Consider the following 23882-nt stretch of genomic DNA (forward strand, 5'->3'; position numbering starts at 1 on the left):
TTTCTACCCTTGTTAATCCCTCCCACTTACCCCAACCCAAGCCCTCCTTCCAAATTTCCAGTTTTCTCTTGTGAGAGTTTCCTTCTGTATCGATCTTGTCCAACCCATTCATGCTCTCTCGGCTGACATCTCGCGGATAAAAACCATGAATGTTGATTCGCATGGTCAAGTTGGCAGCGTCCACCATTCTGTTACGTTCACCTGTCCGTTGAGTTAGATTTACTAATTGAGGTTGGTACCCTCAGTATGTACCCGTCTATCGATTTAAGGACGGCTGAGCGGGAACCGTGGGTACGAACTGGCTAATGAGAGCAAATCACGTGGGGTGAAACTTCCCGTCTAACAATAATGCCGACTGTGCTGGACCAATGAAGGAAAGGATGCCACAAACAGGTTTATATGAATAATCACCAGGAATTTATTGATAAAGAGGATAGCGTGGAAAAGCATGTAGCACAGTGAAGGCAGAAGTTTCATTTACAGGGGTATCTGTACAGCAGGGACATACAATATTCGTGTGGTGTGGCAAAAGACACACAGTGGGTCATGCGATAGCAAAAGGACAAAGAGCAGATTTATACCAAACTATCTCTCTTGTGCATGTTACTTAATTTTACATAACAAGGTGCCCATCAGATTCATTTTGTGGAAGGTGAGACGAGAGAAAGAAAGAGAGAGAGAGAGAGAGAGAGAGAGAGAGAGAGAGAGAGAGAGAGAGAGAGAGAGAGAGAGAGAGAGAGAGAGAGAGAGAGAGAGAGAGAGAGAGAGAGAGAGAGAGAGAGAGAGAGAGAGAGAGAGAGAGAGAGAGAGAGAGAGAGAGAGAGAGAGAGAGAGAGAGAGAGAGAGAGAGAGAGAGAGAGAGAGAGAGAGAGAGAGAGGTTTGAGGTGTATTGGCGGCCTCTCTCACTCAGCACAGACTTGAAAGCCTGGGCTGATCCCAAGCGTGAGGAAGGTAAGGGAAGGTAAATGGGAACTAATGAGCGTCGCTGTGTGGAACAAACTATCCCCTTGGGTATTGATGGTCTGTTTTCCTGCCCTGCCTGAGCGCTTGTCCCACTCCGGTCTCCGATCACTTTATCAGCATTCTGCTCCATTCTGCAAGAAAAAAAACCAACTAACCCAAATGCTGTGGTCCTCCGCCCTTTTATAATCCTGGGAGGGGTGGAGTCTGGTGGCTGTTGTAGGCACGGTTTGTGAGAGCAATGGTCACACTTCTCCTCTTTTGTCCTGAGTGTGGTGTGCCCTTTGGTCTGGAGTTGCCTCTTCGTGATGTTACACTCCCTCCAAACCTCTATCTGTAAGATGGACTCAGCAGCCCCTGGGACAAGCCATGCACACCTTCTGCTGAATTAACGTGGGGGCAGGCATGGTGCTCCTTAATTGCTGCACAAACGCCTGGCAAAGGCACTGACAGTAGGCTGGACAGCATGGTGGTCATGGTGGACAGGAAAACATATTGGTACGGGGTGCGCTTGTTGGTACCAAAACTCATTGGTGGAGGAGCTGGGCTCGAGCTGTGAGCTTGTCACTAATTGTGTCTTTTTAACAGGGTGAGATGGTGATGGTTGGAGTGAGGCTTTGGAAGGTGGTTGAAGTGGTAATCCATAGGAAGGTTGTTGTGGTTGTTGTGCTTGTGTCTTCATGGTGAGGCGGCATTGCCTGGTCAATGGCGAGCACGTGTCTGAGTAGCGAGCAGGTACTGGAATGATGAGCTTGGATGGTGTACCGATGATATGGGAATAAAGGCTGTGTGTTTGAGTTGAACTAAGCAAGGAGTTATGGCAGGTGGTGAAGGAATGTTGGAGAAGTGGATGGCAGTTTGTGGTCTGCACTATTGTGGTGCAGAGTGGCATTTTATTCCTGGCACATTCATACAATGATGGCACCTGTAGAGAGCGTCTGCAACTATAAGAAGATGGGGGAGAAGTGGAGAAAACCTAACTAATCCCCAACAATGCATATTCCCTTTGAAACACATTAGACACAAGGTGGGACTCCACCTGGAACGTGAGTAAGAAAATAACTAACCTGGGAACCACAACATTTAGCGTGCAATTGCCTTGGGGTCTCCGTTCCCATAACTGAAGCAATATATGCAAGGTGTCTCACAATAATGTGGACACACTTCATCGAGTACTATTTTGTATGTAAATAACAACATTATTTGAGCTGTGATGGCTCAAAGTGGTGTTCACAATGGGTAACAGATGGCATTAACTGACTGTGCATTTGGTCCGAGCATATGCATGAATTTGATGGAGGAAGAGAGTGACAGGTGCACGCATGGGTTGTTGTTCACACAGTTCGTCCATTCGCCCGACAGCTTGTCTGCTTGCATGAGTCACAACCAATTGTTATGTTCAGTTTTATTCTCCTGTCCATGGGGCTCCCTGAAGGATGTGGCTTACAGCAGGAAATGAGCTGCATTCGGAGAACTCAGGTATGGAATAAAAAATCCTTTGCATCTATCTCAGCAGAAATTTTTTGCTGAAGTTTGCCTCTCAGTGTTCGCCACTGTCATCAGTGCATAGATGTCAACTATGGTCACTTTAATTATTCGCAACAATAAATCAGAAAAGTAAGCATTCTTTTTGCTAAAATACGTGTTTTCTTCATTAAAACATGAAATATTATTTGACGAAGTCTTCTGGGACGATGTATATATACATATATATATATATATATATATATATATATATATATATATATATATATATATATATATATATATATATATATATATTTCACGAGCATATGTATGTATATTTCGTGAAAATTTCACGAGTATATATATATATATATATATATGTATGTATATACAGTGGACTATGCGTAAGTCGGCAGCGTGTAACTCGTCACCTCGCCAAAATCGGCAGCATCAAAAAGTCCCGAATTTATCTAATATTAAATCACTTTGAATAAAGTCTGTAAGTCGTCATCTCCAAGTCGTCGTCTAAGTCGTCAGATGTTGTCCGTTCCCGCGTCATGGAAACTCAAGTAAATTACCACGCCTAACTCGTCACATGGAACTGCTGCCTCGTGAGAAGCCCAATTTCATGGAATCGTGATGCATGCTAATTGGTGTACACTGTCGGAGAGCGATGACGACCATGGAAACCGGTTCCGCAACGTCTGGGAAAGACTCGCTGAAATCTTTGGTTCAGACGCGATGCCCTCATTGGAAAAATACATCAACATGGACGCTGAGTTCGGCAGCACCCAACAAATGACTGATGCAGAAATTGTGGATTCTGTGAAGAACGTCTCCGATGATACGGGTGACGTGGATGATGTGGACATTGTTGATCTCGAGGACTCAGGGGAGACGTACATTCCAAACGCGCATCCAACTATTCGGGAGGCATTCAGTGCCCTGGATGTGATGCGCCGATACTGTCTTTCGGTAGAGGATTGCCCAGACAACATCACGGAATACAATGACCGGTTTGAGTCCTTTCTCATGTACCAGATGCCCAAGAGTTTGAGGCAGTCAAACATAACGGATTACTTCGCGAAGGAGTAAAGGATCGATCGAGCTTAGTGTTGAAGTCCGATCATGGTTTTATATTGGCATGTTTTGTACATCACCGCACTCACACATAGGCATTGAGTGGTAGTCATCACCACGATGACTGTGTCTTGTAATTTGTCGACATACCATCACCGATGGTATGTGAGTTGTCTTACAGTTGTTCATTATCTTTACTTTTGATAAACTGATTCATGAATTCCATCTTTGCTTGATCACTTTCCAACTCACCAATGAACCCCCACCTATGCCCCGAGGATTGTGTTTCCCTTTTGGTACAATAGCCGGCTTAGAGATTGTTGCGTCCTCTCACACGTACGTGTCCAGGCCACGAGCGACTTCATCCTTCACCCCACAGTCATCATGAATGTTTGCATACGCGCAAGTCATCAAACGTCTAAGTCGTCACTTTTTTCTCGGTCCCGATGGTGACGACTTATGAGTACTCTACTGTGTATGTCTACTCTACTGCACGTCTGTCTGTATGGTAGAAAGTTCACACTCCGCACAGATCATCAAGCACTGACAACACTACTTGTTACGTCGGGATCTGGACATCGACCAGTTCGAATTTACAGGTGGTCAGACCATCTCTACCAGTATGACTTTGACATAGAATACTTGGTGGAGTCCCATAATCAAGTGGCGGACATGTTCAGTCATACAGCTCCACCAGTGAACACCAAGAATGTGGTTATTAGTGAAGTTGATGCCTTTGTAAATACAGTTATTGCAAATGCAACCGCAAATTTAGTCACTCGCGATGAGCTCAAATCAAACTCTCAACAGGATGAAATTCTGCAATAACTGTGCAAATTCCTCCAAATGGACTGGCCTCAACAAAATTGCAGAGGGGCTCCTACCCTACTACAAGATTTGACATGAGCTATCCATCTTTGATGAAGGTTGTCTCGCCCGTGGAACCCATACGGTGATCTCAAAAGAACTACAGTAGCGAGTGATGCATCACGCTCATGAGGGACATCCCGGGATCGTCAAAATGAAACAGAAATGTCGCGATTCAGTTTGGTGGCCAGTTTGTGAAGAATTGTGAAGCATGCTTCCTCAGCGAGAAAACAGGAGATCCACATCCTGCTCCTCTTCAGTCTAGATTATGACCGGAGAAACCATGGCAACAGCTACAGGTGGGCATCTTCGGTGAGGTTCGAGTTGCACCTCACAACCAGAAGTACTTACTCGTAGTCCATGATCTTCACAGCAAATGGCCTGAGATCGTGGTGACTAGTTTGATGACAACTTCATCCATTATCAGCATCCTGGACAAGATGTTTACAAGATGGGGGCTTCCTGAGTCAATTACGACAGACAACAGACCTCAATGTACATCTGAGGAATTCACACAATACCTCAAGGCCAATGGCATTGAGGTCAGGTATGGGAGTATGTGCCAGAACAGCGCGTCACTGCATCCACTTTCCACTGGTACTCCAGGGGCCTCCGTCTGGCCATCCCCCAGGCAGATGCCAGGCCCATCCCCATCTCCTTGAGATGATGGTCAACCTGCTGCAACCACGAGGCACGTGGTCGGCTCATTGGCCTCCCACTCACGGGACTCCCTCGCTGAGAGAATCTGGTGAGCAGGATCAGTGTCAGAAAAACGAACCACATGTCCATACAGCCGCAACTGACGCTCACGGACTATGCAGGTAACAAATCTTATCCGAATCTCTCTCAGCAACTGCTCGTGGACACAAAATCCGACCAGCGATAGCCAAGGATTCTCCGAAGAGACCTGGTACCAAAGGAATTAAGTCTCCATCTCAGATCCTTGGTCAGAGTCCAAGTCTCGTATCCATAGAGCAAGACTGGAAGCACCAAGGACCTGAAGACTCAGACTTTTGTCCTCCCACACAGGTACCGGCAGCACCACACCCCATGATCCAGTGAATCCATGACTCCCCAGGCCCGACCCAGATGTCTATTGACCTCTGACTCACATAAGTGAGTGAATCACAGTGAATTACTGCCACGGTAAGTTAATCTCTCCACGACCTCAACATCCTCACCACAAACAGACAGGACAGCAGCATCCAAGATGTCATTGAAAGCCTGGATCTTAGTTTTGACCCAAGAAACCCGTAATCTAAGCGGCTCCAACTCCTCATTCAGCACCTCGAGGGCCCCCAAAAGGATATCTAAAGTCTCTGCAAAGATGACTGCATCATCTGCGAAATCAAGGTCCGAGATCTTGACATTCCCAAACGATGCACCGCAACTTGATCTCTCCGACATCCTCACTAGAATCCAGCCCATAAAGTGCTGAAAAGTGTGGGGGCCAGTACACACCCCTGACGAACTCCAGTAACAACTGGAAACAAGTCAGAGATGGTACCACCACATCTCACCGCACTCTCAGTACCAGAGTAGAGTTCAGAAATCAGATCGATCAGTTTTGGTGGCACCCCACGAAGACCAAGAATCGTCCAGAGGACATCCCGATTCACTGAATCGAACGCTTTACATAGATCAACATAGGCTGCAAGCAGCCCCTGCCGAAACTCTCGTCTGCGTTCGGTGAGGACCCGAAGAGCAATGATACGGTCAATTGTAGACCTCTTTGGTGTAAAGCCTGACTGCTCTGGACGCTGGTGCTCAAGCAGATGGTGGCGAACCCTATCAAGAATTATCCGAGCAAAGACCTTGCCCGGCACTGAGAGCAGCGTCACCCCTCGGTCGTTGTTGCAGTCTTGGCGATCACCCTTCCCTTTCCAGAGAGGGACAACAAGGCCCCTTTTCCAATCAGTTGGGATGATGCCTGTGTTCCAGGCAGAGCACAAAACTGCATGCAACGACGCGAGTGCAGCATTTCCACCAGCCTTGAGAAGTTCGGCATGGATGCCACAGATCCCTGGAGCTTTTCTCCATTTCAACCGGTTCACCGCAGCCCGTGTTTCCACAAGCGAAGGTGGACCACAGTTGATTGGAGGGTCAGCAACAGGGATTGTAACACCCTTGACGTCCAACTCAACAGCTGGTGGATCAGCCTGATACAACCGCTCAAAGTAACCGGCCCAGCGGCCTTCACTTCAGACTCCTCTGTCAAGAGCCAACCACTCTCTGCTCTAACTGCAGTACACCGAGGGATGGGTTTGGATGAACGCAATGTGCGAATTCCCCTGTAAGCGGGACGAGAATCACCTGTCCACAGGTGATGCTCTACACCCTCACAGATTCCTCGCCCAGAGGCGTCCTTGTCCACCCTCAGTGCACGTACAGTTTTACGCCTCAGCTCCCTGAACAGCTCAGCTCTGCCATTCAGCCTGGCCCTGCGACTCTGGTCAATGGTATCCAGTGTCCCTTGAGAGTCAAAATTCTTCTTTACCCTGCGTTGAGTTCCAAGACATCCACCGGCAACATCAAGGACGGTGGTCTTGAAGGCACCCCACAACTCTTCAGGACCCGCAAAGCATGCAGACCACCCAAATATCCACTCAGCCCATTCGCAAACTCCTCAGCTACCCTCTCGTCCCTGAGCTTGCCAACATCCAGCCTCGGCTGGGATGGTACCATTCTCCAGGATTTAAGGTGCAGCTTTAGAGTTGCTACAACAAGCTTGTGGTCAGTATTGAGAAACTGAGCACTCGGGTAGACCCTGCAGTTCTGGATCATCCTCCAACGACCATCTACGAGGACATGGTCAATCTCCTTTGCCACACCGCCAGCGTTGGAATACCAAGTCCAGCGATGAGCTTGTGGGTGCTGAAACCATGAACCAGCCACCCTAAGTCTATGACTTCTTGCAATGTCAAGGAACTTAGTGGTATTCTGGTTCATAGTTCCTGACCCATGGGGACCAACACACCCCTCATAACCATCCCTATCAGTTCCAGTCGATGCATTGAAATCCCCCAAGACTAGAAGTGTATCTCGTCTGGGGCACTGATCAACCACAGACTCGAGCGTGGCGTAGAATGCATCCTTCACGGTGAGATCACTCGCCTCAGTCAGAGCATAGACAGAGACCAGGGAAATGACACTCAAGGAGTGACGAATCCTTAATCTCATAATACGCTCGTTGACCGGTGTTACCTCAATTATCATTGGGGTCAGCTTATTGGACACACCTACAGCAACTCCCTGAGTATGGTAACCATCAGACACACTTTCGACACACTTTCCCGCTATCTGACCCAGGGATGTTACCCCGTGGTTTCCCTCCGATCATCAAAGATTGGGGGTCCCGAAAGCTTTACCCAATCCCGTCATCCGGTGAGCTGCCCTGCGAAGGGAAGCTGCACAGGAGGTACTCCCACGGAGTGGGTTTTCAGATTTTTTTTTTAGCGTTTTTGTGTTTTGCGGAATGAAGGGTTTTACGGTGGCCGGAGTGCAAATCCTGCCACCAACCTCCTAATAAAAAGTAACCCAATTGCAGGAGGACGTTCGCAGACACAGTTGGGCACTCAATATGGATGGCTGTTGGCTCACAAGGAGCTCCTCCGCCCTTTGACAGGTTTTGTTTTTAATCCTGCTGGGTGTCCATATCCAAACACCCTCCTCGCCAAAAAACCTGGTGGGGGAGACGGTTTAGTCGCCGACAACCCGACCATGGAACAGGTTAGTACAGGTTTACATGGTACCTGTAGCAAGTCACTGATCTGACCTTGCAGGGTTGTTTGGATATGGACTAATGCATCACAGAGTTGAGATTTGCATCACAGAAGGCAGGGATTCGGGATTGATTACTCATGTGTGACATTAAAATATAATATCGGTGTTGAAGTGTTTTGTGAGCCCATATAAGATGTGAGACCATGTATGCTTCAGTGCATGTTTGGGTTTATGGTGTATGATGATTGGGTTTATGGTGTATGATGATTGGGTTTATGGTGTGTGATGATTGGGTTTATGGTGTATGATGATTGGGTTTATGGTGTATGATGTTTGGGTTTATGGTGTATGATGATTGGGTTTATGGTGTATGATGTTTGGGTTTATGGTGTATGATGATTGGGTTTATGGTGTATGATGATTGGGTCTATGGTGTATGATGATTGGGTTTATGGTGTATGATGATTGGGTTTATGATGTATGATGTTTGGGTTTATGGTGTATGATGATTGGGTTTATGGTGTATGATGATTGGGTTTATGGTGTATGATGATTGGGTTTATGGTGTATGATGATTGGGTTTATGGTGTATGATGTTTGGGTTTATGGTGTATGATGACTGGGTTTATGATGTATGATGATTGGGTTTATGGTGTATGATGATTGGGTTTATGATGTATGATGTTTGGGTTTATGGTGTATGATGATTGGGTTTATGGTGTATGATGATTGGGTTTATGGTGTATGATGATTGGGTTTATGGTGTATGATGATTGGGTTTATGGTGTATGATGTTTGGGTTTATGGTGTATGATGATTGGGTTTATGATGTATGATGATTGGGTTTATGATGTATGATGTTTGGGTTTATGGTGTATGTTGGCATTTGCAGTGAACTCTGCTCATTACCATGTAGGCCCTAATGACCTGAGACTGATCATCGTGGTCCCTCTCTCTTCTGACCACTTCACACAATGAACACTCCGATCAAACATATCGTCTGTCACTGAAAATCTCCTCTGTGAATTACAATTGAGTTTCAAAAATGTTTTTAATAAGTAGATTCATTTAGTGCTCAGTACCATCCTTTTTAAAGGACGGACAGTGATTTCAATATTCAGTGCCTTTCACAAGGTATTCATTCGTACCGCTCGACTTTTGTCACATTTTGTTGTATTCCAGCCTTAATTTAAAATGAATTAAATTTAAATTTTTTGTCATCGATATGCACAAAACACTCCATAATGACAAAGTGAAAATGTGTTTTTAGACATTTTTACAAATTAATTAAAAATGTAAAGCTGAAATGTCTTGCGTCAATAAGTCTTCTACCTCCTGAGTCAATACTTTGTGGAAGCGCATTTAGCAGCAATTACAGCTTCAAGTCTTCTTGGGTATGTTTGCTGCAGGTCTACACATCTGTATTTGTGTATTTTCTTTCTTCTTCTTTGCAGATTTGTAAGTTGGATAGGGAGTGTCAGTGAACAGCAATCTTGAAGTATTTCCACAGATTCTCAATGGGATTAAAGTCTGGGCTTTGGCTGGACCACTCAAGGACTTTCACATCCTTGTTCTGAAGACATTCCAGTGTTGCTTTGGCTTTATGCTTGGGGTCATTGTCCTGTTGGAACATAAATCTTCGCTGCAGTCCAAGGTATTTTACACTCTGAAGCAGTTTTTCCTCAAGGATTTGCCTCTATTTGGCTCCATTCACTGTTCCCTCTATCCTTGCAAGTGCCCCAGTCCCTGCCACTGAAAAGCATCCCCAGAGCACGATGCTGTTACCACCATGCTTCACCACAGTAGGGTTGGCGTTAAACAGTTGTTGAGCTGTGCTCAGTTTCCACCAGATGTAACACTTCGCATTTCGAGTTTAATTTTCTTCTCATCAGACCACAGAATCTTTTGCCTCATGCTCTGAGTCTTTCACACGCCTACTTGCAAACTCCAGGCATGTTGTCGTGTGCCTTTTTCTCAAGAGTGGCCTCCGTCTGGCCACTCTCCCATAAAGCTTCGTTTGGTGAAGTGCTGCAGAGACTATTGTCCGTCTGGCAGGTTCTCCCATTCTGTCAAGGAACTCTGTAGTTCTGTCAGTGGTCATTGGGTTCTTGGTCACCTACCTGACCAAGGTCCATCTTGTGCAGTTGCTCAGTTTGGTCGGATGGCCAGCTCTAGGAAGAGTCTGGGTAGTTCCATATTCTTTTAATTTCCTGATGATGGAGGTCACTGTGCTCTTGGGAACTTTCAACACTCTCGAAATTGTTTTATACCCTTCCCCAGATCTATGCCTCATAATTCTATCTCAGAGTTCTACTGACAGTTCCTTGGACTTCATGGTGGAGTTTCTGCTCTGACATGCACTGTCAATTGTGAGACCTTGTACAGAAAGGTGTGATTCTAAATCATGTCCAATCAATTGAGTTGGCCACAGGTGGACTCCAATTAAGTTGTAGAGACGTCTAAAGGATGATAAAAGGAAATTGGATACATCTGAGCTCAATTTGGAGGGTCATAGCAAAGGGGTTGAATACTAATTGACGCAAGACATTTCAGCCTTTCATTTTTAATGAATTTGTAAGAATTTCTAAAAACATGTTTTTCCTTTGTCATTATGGGGTATTTTGTGTAGATCAGTGACAAAAAAGTCTCAATATAGTCCATTTTAAATTCAGGCTGCAACACAACAAAATGTGACAAAAGTCAAGGGGTGTGAATACTTTCTGAGGGCACAGTACATCGGATAAATATACAATCCCATACTATTTAAAAACATACAAGTATATATCATTAATGACTGTCAGTATGGTCTGGAGGTGTGTGTGTGTGTGTGTGTGTGTGTGTGTGTGTGTGTGTGTGTGTGTGTGTGTGTGTGTGTGTGTGTGTGAGTATGTTTGTGTGTTTGTGTGTGTGTGTGTGTGTTTGTGTGCGTGTGTGTTTGTGTGCGTGTGTGTGTGTGTTTGCGTGTGTGCGTTTGTGTGTGTGTGTTTGTGTGTGTGTTTGTGTGTGTGTGTGCGTGTGTGTATGTTTGTGCGTGTGTGTCTGTGTGTTTGTGTGTGTGTGTGTTTGTGTGTGTGTTTGTGTGCGTGTGTGTCTGTGTGTTTGCGTGTGTGCGTTTGTGTGTGTGCGTGTGTGTGTTTGTGTGTGTGTGTGTGTGTTTGTGTGCGTGTGTGTGTTTGTGTGTGTGTGTGTGTGTGTTCGTGTGTGTCTGTGTGTTTGTGTGTGTGCATGTGTGCGTTTGTGTGTGTGCGTGTGTGTGTTTGTGTGTGCGTGTGTGTTTGTGTGTGTGTGTTTGTGTACGTGTGTTTGTGTGCGTGTGTGTGTTTGTGTGTGTTTGTGTGTGTGTTTGTGTGTGCGTGTGTGTTTGGGTGTGCGTGTGTGTTTGTGTGTGCGTGTGTGTTTGTGTGTGTGTTTGTGTGTGTGTGTGTTTGTGTGCGTGTGTGTGTTTGTGTGTGTTTGTGTGTGTGTTTGTGTGTGTGTGTGTGCGTGTGTGTATGTTTGTGTGTGTTTGTGTGCGTGTGTGTCTGTGTGTTTGTGTGTGTGTTTGTGTGCGTGTGTGTCTGTGTGTTTGCGTGTGTGCGTGTGTGCGTTTGTGTGTGTGCGTGTGTGTGTTTGTGTGTGCGTGTGTGTTTGTGTGTGTGTTTGTGTACGTGTGTTTGTGTGCGTGTGTGTGTTTGTGTGTGTGTGTGTGTGTGTTTGTGTGTGTGTTTGTGTGCGTGTGTGTCTGTGTGTTTGCGTGTGTGCGTGTGTGCGTTTGTGTGTGTGCGTTTGTGTGTGCGTGTGTGTTTGTGTGTGTGTTTGTGTGCGTGTGTGTGTTTGTGTGTGTGTGTTTGTGTGTGTGTTTGTGTGCGTGTGTGTCTGTGTGTTTGCGTGTGTGCATGTGTGCGTTTGTGTGTGTGCGTGTGTGTGTTTGTGTGTGCGTGTGTGTTTGTGTGTGTGTTTGTGTACGTGTGTTTGTGTGCGTGTGTGTGTTTGTGTGTGCGTGTGTGTTTGTGTGTGTGTTTGTGTGTGCGTGTGTGTTTGTGTGTGCGTGTGTGTTTGTGTGTGCGTGTGTGTTTGTGTGTGTGTTTGTGTGTGTGTGTGTTTGTGTGCGTGTGTGTGTTTGTGTGTGTGTTTGTGTGTGTGTGTGCGTGTGTGTATGTTTGTGTGTGTGTTTGTGTGCGTGTGTGTCTGTGTGTTTGTGTGTGTGTTTGTGTGTGTGTTTGTGTGCGTGTGTGTCTGTGTGTTTGCGTGTGTGCGTGTGTGCGTTTGTGTGTGTGCGTGTGTGTGTTTGTGTGTGCGTGTGTGTTTGTGTGTGTGTTTGTGTACGTGTGTTTGTGTGCGTGTGTGTGTTTGTGTGTGTGTGTGTTTGTGTGTGTGTGTTTGTGTGCGTGTGTGTCTGTGTGTTTGCGTGTGTGCGTGTGTGCGTTTGTGTGTGTGCGTGTGTGTGTTTGTGTGTGCGTGTGTGTTTGTGTGTGTGTTTGTGTACGTGTGTTTGTGTGCGTGTGTGTGTTTGTGTGTGTGTGTGTTTGTGTGTGTGTGTTTGTGTGCGTGTGTGTCTGTGTGTTTGCGTGTGTGCGTGTGTGCGTTTGTGTGTGTGCGTGTGTGTGTTTGTGTGTGCGTGTGTGTTTGTGTGTGTGTTTGTGTACGTGTGTTTGTGTGCGTGTGTGTGTTTGTGTGTGCGTGTGTGTTTGTGTGTGTGTTTGTGTACGTGTGTTTGTGTACGTGTGTTTGTGTGCGTGTGTGTGTTTGTGTGTGTGTGTGTGTGTGTGTGTGTGTGTGTGTGTGTGTGTTTGTGTGTGTGTGTGTGTGTTGAGCTGTCTCGGTTGGATTTGAATCTCTCACCGTCGATAAGCTGTTGCCCTGGTGTTTTGCATGCAGATTGATACATCAATGTGTGTGCCCTCAATCAGGGGGACAATAAGCCAGAGGATCTGTCCACCAACTCTTGTCGATGGTGGACATTAAATATCCTCCTGTGTCTGTCACAAAGAGTAGGCTATTTATTGTGGGCGACCTTGCCAAATTATTCCAAATTGCTGCCCTGACTGACTGCTGGAAAAGCAACGACAAAACCACCAGCAAAACCTTTGCTCAGGAACTGTTTTTGGAGCACTGATATGATCAAGATTATGGTAAATTTGTTTGATTGATTGATAACTATTAAGAAAAGAAATTTCCTTGCTCATTATGTAATTAAAAAACAAAAAGTGCCTTTTATTATATTTTTTATAGGAGCAGCAGGATCTGCTTTCAAGTAGAATACTCATGATTTTTTTCCCCCAAAACAACATAATCTTGGTCTGAGAGCAAAAGTGTTGAATTCTAATCAGTGTTAGAACCCCAACGAATCCCACCTGCCCATGGTTAAATTGTATTGCAGCTTGATAATGTTCGTAAAAGATGGGTAATACGATCTTTTTTCTTCATACTTTCATGTTTCTGTAATTTCATTTATATTCAACTTTGCTGAAAAGTAGTGATTAAAGTCCAATTCAAATGTGGTTTTCATGAAATCGGTTGGCAGATTAAATCATGGATAAAATTATTTGCACTGAAAAGTAATAATTTCATCACAATGTCATTACTTTGCTGAGGCTTCTGGTTTATCAGAAACATAAATGAGGCCAAAATTGTATTTAAGAGGAGAATTCAAATCTGTTTATTCACATATTTAAGCTAAATGGAATAGCTGGAGGGTGGAGGAACATGTACTCTGACAGCATAAAGAGAAAAACAAAAATCAAGTGTTTGGAAGAGAAGAGCAACGAGAAGGAGTAGATGAGTTTGTTAGAAGGTTATGATGAGCTAAAACCTTAAATTATATATTAAAGCGACTATTGGAACTGAATACAAGCTGGGATATGGTTCCATAGAATAAATAAAAGGAACAGGAAGGAATGGAGGTGAATAATTATCAACCTCGATTCATAGAGATGAAATAAAGAGAAGTTTGGATGATTGGCATGTAAGGCAAGCAGTGCTGGACTGGGATGAATGCCAGAAAGGGCTGATGGTGCAAGATTGGAACTGAGTCCCTCAATCTGCCAGCAAGGAGGAGAGACATATACCCTGAGTCGCAATATCATCTGAAGATAAGTCGATGATATTCAAAGCTTTGGCCTCAAAAGCGGGAGCGGCAGTGGTGAGGGTGCACCGGGAGCAGGCAGTGGTGATGGTGCACTGGGAGCAGGCAGTGGTGATGGTGCACCGGGAACAGGCAGTGGTGAGGGTGCACTGGGAGCAGGCAGTGGTGATGGTGCACCGGGAGCAGGCAGTGGTGAGGGTGCACCGGGAGAAGGCAGTGGTGAGGGTGCACCGGGAGAAGGCAGTGGTGAGGGTGCACCGGGAGCAGGCAGTGGTGAGGGTGCACCGGGAGCAGGCAGTGGTGAGGGTGCACCGGGAGCAGGCAGTGGTGAGCGTGCACCAGGAGCAGGCAGTGGTAAAGGTGCATGGGAGCAGGCAGTGGTAAAGGTGCATGGGAGCAGGCAGTGGTAAGGGTGCACCGGGAGAAGGCAGTGGTGAGGGTGCACCGGGAGCAGGCAGTGGTAAGGGTGCACCGGGAGAAGGGAGTGGTAAAGGTGCACGGGAGCAGGCAGTGGTAAGGGTGCACCGGGAGAAGGCAGTGGTGAGGGTGCACCGGGAGCAGGCAGTGGTAAGGGTGCACCGGGAGCGCAGGCATGATGAGCTGAATGGCCTCCATCTGCATCTAATTTCCTTGTGATTCCTTGTGAAAGCTTGACCAAGTGCCAAATGTGATGCAGGAGCTTTGGCCCAAAATGGGAGGCCATATTTCTTATTTCTTCCAGATGCCTTGTCTGCTGTGAGTTGCGAATGATGTCAAAGGAACAACTTGACTCTGTTGGATTATGTCTGTCTGCCTGTCTGAACAACTTGACTGTCTGTCTTCCCACTGAGGCAAGCTTTGAAATATTGTCTCCCGAGCACAGGCCATAGCTGATGGTGAGGCAAAAAAAGTCAAAGATTAATCCTCTCCAAGTGGGTGGCCATAGAAGATGATTAAGGATGTGTGATCCTTCATGAGAGATACATTGAAGACACGATTTGTCTGGGTGGAAGGACTTTTGCTTGTGTTTGACTAAGCTCTAACGTTCTGAAGGTCAGAAGACAAGTATTGGGTTGAAGTCCCTCTGTTCAAGTGTGAGAAACTGTATTGCACGAGGTGGAGTCATTTTTAGCAAAGTGATAATATGGGCTATCTCAGGAAACATTGCTCACATGAGAACTGAGAGGGGGAGGGGGGGTGTGGGGTGTGGAGGTAGCTCACTAACAGTGGTGACATTGCTGTCGTGAGCTACTTTTTCTGTAGTTTTGCAGTAGTGAATGACTTTCAAATGATGACAGCTTTTTGGGGGAGAGAGCTAATTTTCTCAGCCAAATGTAATTATCTCCAATTTTGCATTTCAATTTTGGAGAAAAACGGTGATAAACTAGAAAAATGCTCAGTAGTGCGCACACCTCCGCCAGGTTGAACAGTCTACGTTTTGTACCCCACTGATAGGCCTGATCCCCACTGATATGCATCCGGACCTGAACTAAAAGAGAATTGGCTTGTTCTTGTCACCTACCCAAATCATACACCAAGTTTTGTCTTCATTGAATAAATTCGTCCTTGTCAAACACCTAACTTTCCCCCCAAGTTTCGTCCGAATCCATCCATAACTTTTTGAAATATCCTGCTCACAGCCAGAAAAACAGTGTTTATAACATAAGCTTGTCCACCTTTGGCGGCAGAGGAAAAATTTAGCACAATAGAATTGAATAAAACACAACTGCTCTACTGCACTCTGAATGAAGGTGGCAATGAAAATGTAAGGAAAATGACAGGAGAGAAATCCAAAGCAATTGTGCCGCAGACTTGAGGATGATGAAAGCTTTTATGGCTCCATTCCAAAAATTCAGAACAGGAAGAATGACAAGATCAGCAATGAGATGGGGAGATTATTTTTTTGAATCCAATGAGACAAGTTGTAAAAACAGTTGGCCTCTAGTTGCAGTTTCTTCCCAAGTGCATGCGGTTCTTTGGGCTCCGTACGAACATCTTCAAAAGCGAAGTATGCCTAAATTGCACCAGATTTAGCCCTTTTCATTTATTCCCGGTATCGCGAATCCATTTACATGTCTTCTTGTACGTACTGACTTGGTGCTGCTGCATAGATTTTTGAGTTTTAATTTGTTGAGGCCTCCAGTACACAGAATGGATCAGGACACAACAGGACAAAGGAAACAGTGGAGAGAGGGAGGAAATACCAACAGCAGGGTTGAAAGTCAAGATCGAGGCAGACTTGGACAAACAATGGATGTGGGCAGGAATGGGGGAGAGGGGGGCAGGAGAGGATGCATGAGGTGGACAAGATGGATGCAGAGGGAAACTCTCAGGAGGGAAAACTTTTCTTCCTTTCTTTTTATTCTCAGCTTTCCTCTCCTCTCCTCTCATGCTCATCCTTTAGAATCATTCTCCTTTTCACAACTGAAGACTTCTCCAAAAATATAAAAAGTAGTTATAAAAATTACATTCATGCCTACAACCTGTCAAACTCCTTCATCGATCATTCTTTCCCCATTACTCCTTCCTTCACTCGTTATTTTCATCCTTCTCTCTCGTTATTCTCAAAACCTATTTTAAATAACACAATAAGATATTTATCTCTCTTTTCTCTCCTTACCAAAAGCCTCTATCCCATACAGCTGACATTCACTACCTACACTCTACATTCCAATTCTGCACTCCAACTCCTATTCCTCCCTCTTCCTCAAAACGTACGGACCTCCACTATTCGAGGTCTCTCCCTCAAAATTGCTGTTTCTTGGTTGTGTAACAGAATCGTCCCTGTCAGGCTCTCCCTGACTCATATGTGTACTTCCCTAGTTATTTTCTTCTCATTTCGGAGGCCAACAAAACCATGCCCCAGGGGTAGTGTTGGAGTTTATGCAAAGAAATCCATCTTGCACATTTAATGTTCCATGCTAACTCCTCATGAACACCTCAAATATCTCTGACTACATTTTTCTCCACAAACACAATGTTTGTCTGTGTTAATGTACTCTCAATCTCTTGATCATCATTCCATATATACCTCTATTTCTGCGAACATTAATCAACTTGGAATCATCCATCTGTTCCACCTCTGCAACGATTTCAACTGCCACCATGCCAGCTGGCTGGACGTTGGCTCTGCAACAACCAGTGATGGCATTGCAGTAAAGTCCTGTGACGATGTGGGTCTGATGCAATCTGTAAACTGTCCAACCCAAATTGTGCAACTGGTACATCATCCCTCATGGACCTGGTAATGAGTAACTTTCCATCCAACCTCTCTTGACCCTCCTCTGTCAGACTCAGCTTCTCAAGCTATCACTTTTTTAGTCAGGTTTATTAGTAAGAATGCTGCAACACAGAGCAAAAAACGACAAGGTAATGGTGCCAGAATAACCTTCAGTTGTGTGAGAATGGGTAAGCATAGCCCCAGCTGTAGGGTTTTCGCAATCAAACAGACTTCCATGAAGCCTACAATAGCATTGTTATAACTTTCTCAAAGAAGGTCACTCATTTCAGGAATCAGACACCTCTATAATGATATCAGTTAATGATCTGGTTTAGAACGTTAGATGATGCAAAAACTACTACATTCAATGTACCCGATATCATAAACAAGGCACCAGGATAATATTATGAGTCCAACATAAGCTGGGGTTGGGCTCAGAATGGCATATTCGCTGAGCCTCAATTAAGTTGGATACTCACAATTTTTTCTGATAATTTTCTCTAAGATGGTTTTGTTTTACTTTTCCAGAATTTTCAGCCCATTCAGTGAGAGGCAGACCTGCATTTTATTGGAAAAAATAGGCAGGTGGCTGCACGATAACGAGGCATGGCTGAGAAAAATTTAAAGGCAGCATCATAAGAAGGCCATTGTGCAGCTGTGTAAGGCACCGAGTGCCAGAGAATTTTTGAATGAATGTAGACGTGCTCACATGCGGTGCCAAACGAAATATCTGGCAGGTAACACTCACACTTTATGGGGATGAGGAAAGGGGAAGCAGCTTAACCCATGCATTTACAACTGGTGTGTCAGAACAAAGAGGTAATTGTCCACATGTTTTCCGACCACAGGCGGTGCCAGATAATGTTTGCCAAAACGTGGAAAAATCCTAATATATAGTGACAATAAAACATCCCAGTATTTCTCTTGGAAGCAACTGTCAGGATGGTCTTTTGAGGTCTTGGAAGCCTAAATTCAATTGTCTTCATTAATTAAATTAAACGGATAGAAATCCAACAGGGATAAACTTCCCACATTTTCCACCACCTACAATCATTAATTAAATCGTACAAATGACCATATATGAGGTTTATGATCCCAAATTCTGTGGATAACAATGAGGTCCAGCAAATAGTCAGGTTCACTCTGTATTTTTGGACAAATTCTATGGAGATTAGCAAACCAGTACATTTTTGAGAAGCTTATGGAATCAGGAATATGAAAATCAATGTTTGCATTTGCACAGATCCTGCATAGCCGCCATTTTGGATTTTCAAAATGGCCGCCATAAAATAAGAATTTCCGAATATGTCAGCTTGTAATTAACATAGAAACTTCATTCTAAATGCTAACCCTACATTTCCAGGCCCAAAGAATCCAAAGCTTATGTCAAATTAGTGATTATGAACACCAAAAACCAAGAAATGAAGAAGTTTGTGAAATTATATTTGTATTTTAATGAAAAAAAATGCACATTCAAATTGTTGGTAGTGACACCAGCATATGTATCGATGTATTTCCTATTTCAGTTTGACACATCATTACACACATCATCATCACTCTCTGTGTCATATTCAATATTACAGTCTGCATCATCTTTGCATTCTGTGCCACACAATCATAGTTCTTCTGGCAGCAGTTGAAACAGTGTTTATAAGTCCTGATGCTACAATAATTTTGCAGTATTTTTACAGTAGTTTTGCAATATTTAATTTTATACTGTAAAAATTTTTGTTGACGCTACTAGTGCACAATTATCTTGGTCTTGGTTAATATAGGGATGGCTCTCTTTATTTTCAGTGCCTGAGTCATTATGAGTGAAGACGCGGGAAGAAGCAAGTTGAGCTCGTTCAAGTCTTCCATAGACGCTGAAGACAGGAAGCACTGTATTCTTTGTTAGGAGTCCACTGCAAAGCAAAGCAAAGGAACACTTGTTCAGCATCCCAGAACAGAATCATACCAGAAACAAGTTGATGTAGTGGACGAAAGATCCAGCTTACAGGATGGAAAATATGTTGACATACAAAGACACCTCAAAGACTTTACCAAAGAAATATTGATTGAAAGGAAATATTGATTATTCTGATGCCACAAATCAAATATCCATACAGCGAGTGAGAGACTGCTTACAGCAAGCCATGTCTACAGAAACCTATGCTGCAAAAAAAATGTGGGCATAAAAGAACAAGCTCTGAAATCTAGCAATCAACAACCTCAGGCACCTCAGCACCTTTCACTAAATCTGTGATAGAACCATTGACAAGGGATCACTGCTTCTTATGTCAAGAAGATGATGACCAGCGTCTCTTCACCGTACAAACTGAAAACGTGGGGAAGGCACTTAGATGAGCTATGGAAATTTCCCAAGATCCAGTATTGGTGACAAGACCAAGCAATGCACTCTCACCAGGTGATGCCCAGCAATTTTCGGTGTCGTCGTATCATCGTATCGGTATCGTCGTGGTAAGATACCACAAACCATGCTGGACACGACATGTGTTCCACGTCTTGAGGGATGATGCCAGCAACCGGGCCAAGTCCACAAAGACAGACCTACCAAAGCAAGTACCATGCTTGACTGAGCTGATCAATCTCAATGAATATCAAACCCAAAATGAGCTCATCTACCCATGGATGCCAGTGAAAAAAAAAACCAACATATCTCTGCTTGGTGGTTGTGATGAGGCATAGAAACGCACTCTGACACTGACATGACAGTGGCTATACGACAAAATTCTTGCAGTTACCAAGTGTGAAGTTAGTGAAGCAGAAAGAGAGAAGAAAATCATCTGTTCTTTACTGTCCTGAATCCTGCGAAGAAGATATGGTCTACACTTCCTTGATGTAAGATGCCACAAGTGAAATGGACAACACAATGATGAAATACAAGACAGCAAATCTAATGTGCAACAGCATTGCTAATTTCATTGAGGAGAAGGAAACACACAATTACAGTATGCAGCACAAGAGAGGATGTCCCGACCAAGCTGTAGAGCCTTATATGGTGAATTTGGTGGGATCTGAGGAGGAGCTACAAACAGAGATGAGGAGCAGGACAGTTGACATGTCAGCATTGACCATAAGTCACAATACCATGTATGCTTTCAAAACTAGGAGACAATTGCACCACGTGCCCAAGAAAGCTACTGACACATTTTTGACACCACACACACGAGAAAACCCACAGATTGTCGGGTTGGAAATCACTGTACATCATGACACCAGGAACAAGGGCGTTGATGGACCTCCTCCATATACAGAACTACTGCGTATCACACAGCCATGCCTTGCTCCTAGAAACAGCAATTGCCAACGCTGTTGTGGAAAACACAAAACAATTTGATGGATTGAATGTACCACCTTTCCTCAAGAAAGGTACATTTGTCTTCTTTGCTGTTGATAATACAGATTTTGCAGAGGACACTGTAGATGGCAAAGGTACCACACATGGCACACTCACCGCAGTGTATCAGAAGGCAGATGTGCCTGGAGAAGCAATCACACCCAATTTGGAAGTTAGTGAGGCAACAAAACCTGTCGGTTGTCCCTTATCATGTGCCCATTGAGCCTTGCAGCAAACCAAAACCTGGCCCAGTCAAGAGAGCAAAGGAATTCAAGGCGTGTTCCACAGGTGTCGCTGAATCCGATAAACTAACCAATCTTGGTTGGATGATTGTATCTGCTTTGTCTAAATCAACCGATAGTGAATCACAAAGCAGTATCACAGGTTGGGCAGGCTATAAATCACTCGTGTCATGTAGTCAATCACTGACTCAAGTCAGTGCCTTACCTCTATTTACAGAGGTCGCACATGAGTGGTCTACCATGGTGACTGTGATGTTGGAAGCGTCTCAGTTGAAGAGCTTGGCTGTTGGTGAAAACCACCCAACTGTCATAACCTTTGACATAGTCCTGTAAGAGAAGGCAGTGCAGTTGCTAGATGCAAGACCCAACTTGAAAAGAGAAGTTGTTCCAATACTTGGGGAGCTGCATGCTGTGATGGCTACACTGAGGACACTCGGAGCCTCAATAGAAAATTCTGGCATAAAAGCTGCATGAATTGAGGCAGATGAATATGGGCCTGCTACAACGAGTTAGATCCTCAAGTGCAGCCACGACAAGAGAGTACTCCATGCACACGTCCACACTTACATGGCTCTGTATGAACTTGCTCGAGAACAGTTCTTCAGAGAGATACCACAACTAAAATAAATCTGCTTGAAACCAGCAAATTAATTAGAGGAAGCCTGCAGAAACAGCTTCTGGGACAAGTGATGGAGCAGAATGCACCAGAATTGCTAACACTCACCTGCTTCAAGTCTTGACCAACTAAGATGTCATTCAACAGCTGAAGAAGTGGGAAGCTCAGAAATCATCGATGACACAAACTTCTTCTTTTCTTGGTTTTTGGCATTCAGAATCACTAAGTTGACATAAGCTTTGGATTATTTGGGTATGGAAACATAGGATTAGCATTTAGAATGAAGTTTATATGTCAATTACAAGCTGAGATGTTCAGAAATTCTTGTTTTATGTCAGCCATTTTGAAAATCCAAAATGGTGGTTATGCAGGCATCTGCGCAAATGTAAACATTGATTTTCATATTCCTGATGCCAGAAGGTTCTCAAAAATGTACTGGTTTGCTAATCTCCATAAAATTTGAACGAAAGTGTTTTTATTGAGAGAGTGAACCCAGCTAATAGTGACACAGTGAACCAGACATAGTGAACCCCTTATCTCGATTGCTGATTGCTGAAAACTATAAGTGAGTTTAAGTCTATTGAAGGAAGTCAATCCAGGGTAGTAATAACTAAAATGTTTGATTTGCATTACTAACTTTTTTTTTTCTTTGTATGCAGAGTCGAGGCTCGTGGAAGAGCGAGAACACAGAACGGATCAGCACGCAACAGAACAAAACGAGAAGGGCACTCAGTCGAGCGCATACTTCCGCCACGTAATGCCTGATCCACGAGAACGTATCGGGCCCAATACATTTTTGAAATATCATGCTATACAGTACAATTGACTTCCGGTTCTGGGTTTGGAGCATTAGCAGGTCTCCTTGGGGGCTCCCTGCTGACGATGTCAAAGTTAAGTTTCCATTCGTTATCTGTCCCGTTTTAACTGTTTATTTTCTCACCTACATGTTACTGTGTGTTCCTAGTTCGGTTTTGTTTCAAAAATCGTGCTATTTTGTGAGATTTCGTCAAACTTGTCTGACTGGGTGCTTGAGGCCTATCCTTGAGGCTTGAGGCCTACCCTTTGTTCCCCTCAGTGTACGATCGTGTTTATTTGTTTTTTCTCCGCATTATCTTCAATTTCTATCTTTCCCACTTTCTTAACGTCCCCCATCCCAAGTAATCGCTTTATTTCTTATCTTAAAAAAAAACCGCTACCTTTCTCCGATTCTTCTTCTTATTATTATTATTATTCATCTCCTCTTCTTCATCCTCCCCTTCTTCTTCCTCGATTTTTTTCTACAACACTTCCATGACCTAATCTGTTGAAAACTCTCTCAAACATGAATAACAGCAACAAAAACGATCTCTTATAATGGTTCATCTTCCTCGTTCACACGTGTGATACTCTTTACTGCATCAGAATGCACTACTCTTCTGCTATTTAAACAGACTGCTCTCAATTCGACCTTTCCTTCATACTTTGCCTAAAAAATCCAACTGTTACAGCATTTCTTCTCTCCATTCTCTGAATTCGCCTTTATTGCATCCATCAAGAATTGTGTTAAATCGCATAACTGACCTTAAACTTTAAAAACCCCAGTTTGCTATGAATGTTCGCTTTCCATCAACCATTCTTTTTTTTCCAACTTCAGTGCCAACTCACCCCTCTCACCCCTCACTCTCAAAGCAACCATCATACTCCTCTCCCTCCAAGCCTCCCTCTCACCTCTCTCAAAAACTCCCCCCTCACCTTTCTCCCACCATTCTTCCCCCTCACTCAACCTTCCCAAAGTTGCCCCTCCCTCCCATCCACAAAGCGGCCTCCTTCCACCGCCCTCTCACCTCCATCTCTTCACTCCACCTCCTCTAATCCTCAATGCCGTCTTCCCCCTCTCTTGTCCCCCCTCTCCGCAGCACCACAGAGCCTTTTCTCCTCCTCATTCGGCCCCCTCCCCGAGCTATTCTGCAATCCACCACACTCATTCAACAACACTCCTTACCTCCCCCTCATTCCTTGTCCTACCCTCCCCTCCCCCACCCCCTGCACCCAAAGCCTCCTCCCCGACCTCTTCATTAAAAGTTTGGACCTCAAATATCCGGGGCCTTCGCTCAAACCTTTCAGATCTTTCCATACAGGTTGCCACTGACAGACCAGACATAATCTGCCCAACAGAAACTTTCCTCCCCCAAGACGTGTCTGACTCCCAAGTATATCTCCCTGGTTACTCCCTCCTCCGGTATGACAGACCTGAGCCTCGTCCTGGTGGAGGTGTTGCTCTCTTCATCAAAGACTCTATTCCTCACTCTCCATGCACTGCCCTCACTCCCCCACACCCCGAAGA

General features: G+C 44.6%; 1 pseudogene; it reads left to right on the forward strand.

The window, feature by feature from the left end:
- Nucleotides 1–18963: 18963 nt before the first annotated feature.
- LOC147034519 (uncharacterized) lies at nt 18964–20701 on the forward strand (annotated as a pseudogene).
- Nucleotides 20702–23882: the final 3181 nt, after the last annotated feature.

The sequence above is a fragment of the Eptatretus burgeri genome, chromosome 1, assembly GCF_056783735.1.
Source record: "Eptatretus burgeri isolate ZD-2024b chromosome 1, Ebu_testis_v1, whole genome shotgun sequence".
Classification (NCBI taxonomy): domain Eukaryota; kingdom Metazoa; phylum Chordata; class Myxini; order Myxiniformes; family Myxinidae; genus Eptatretus; species Eptatretus burgeri.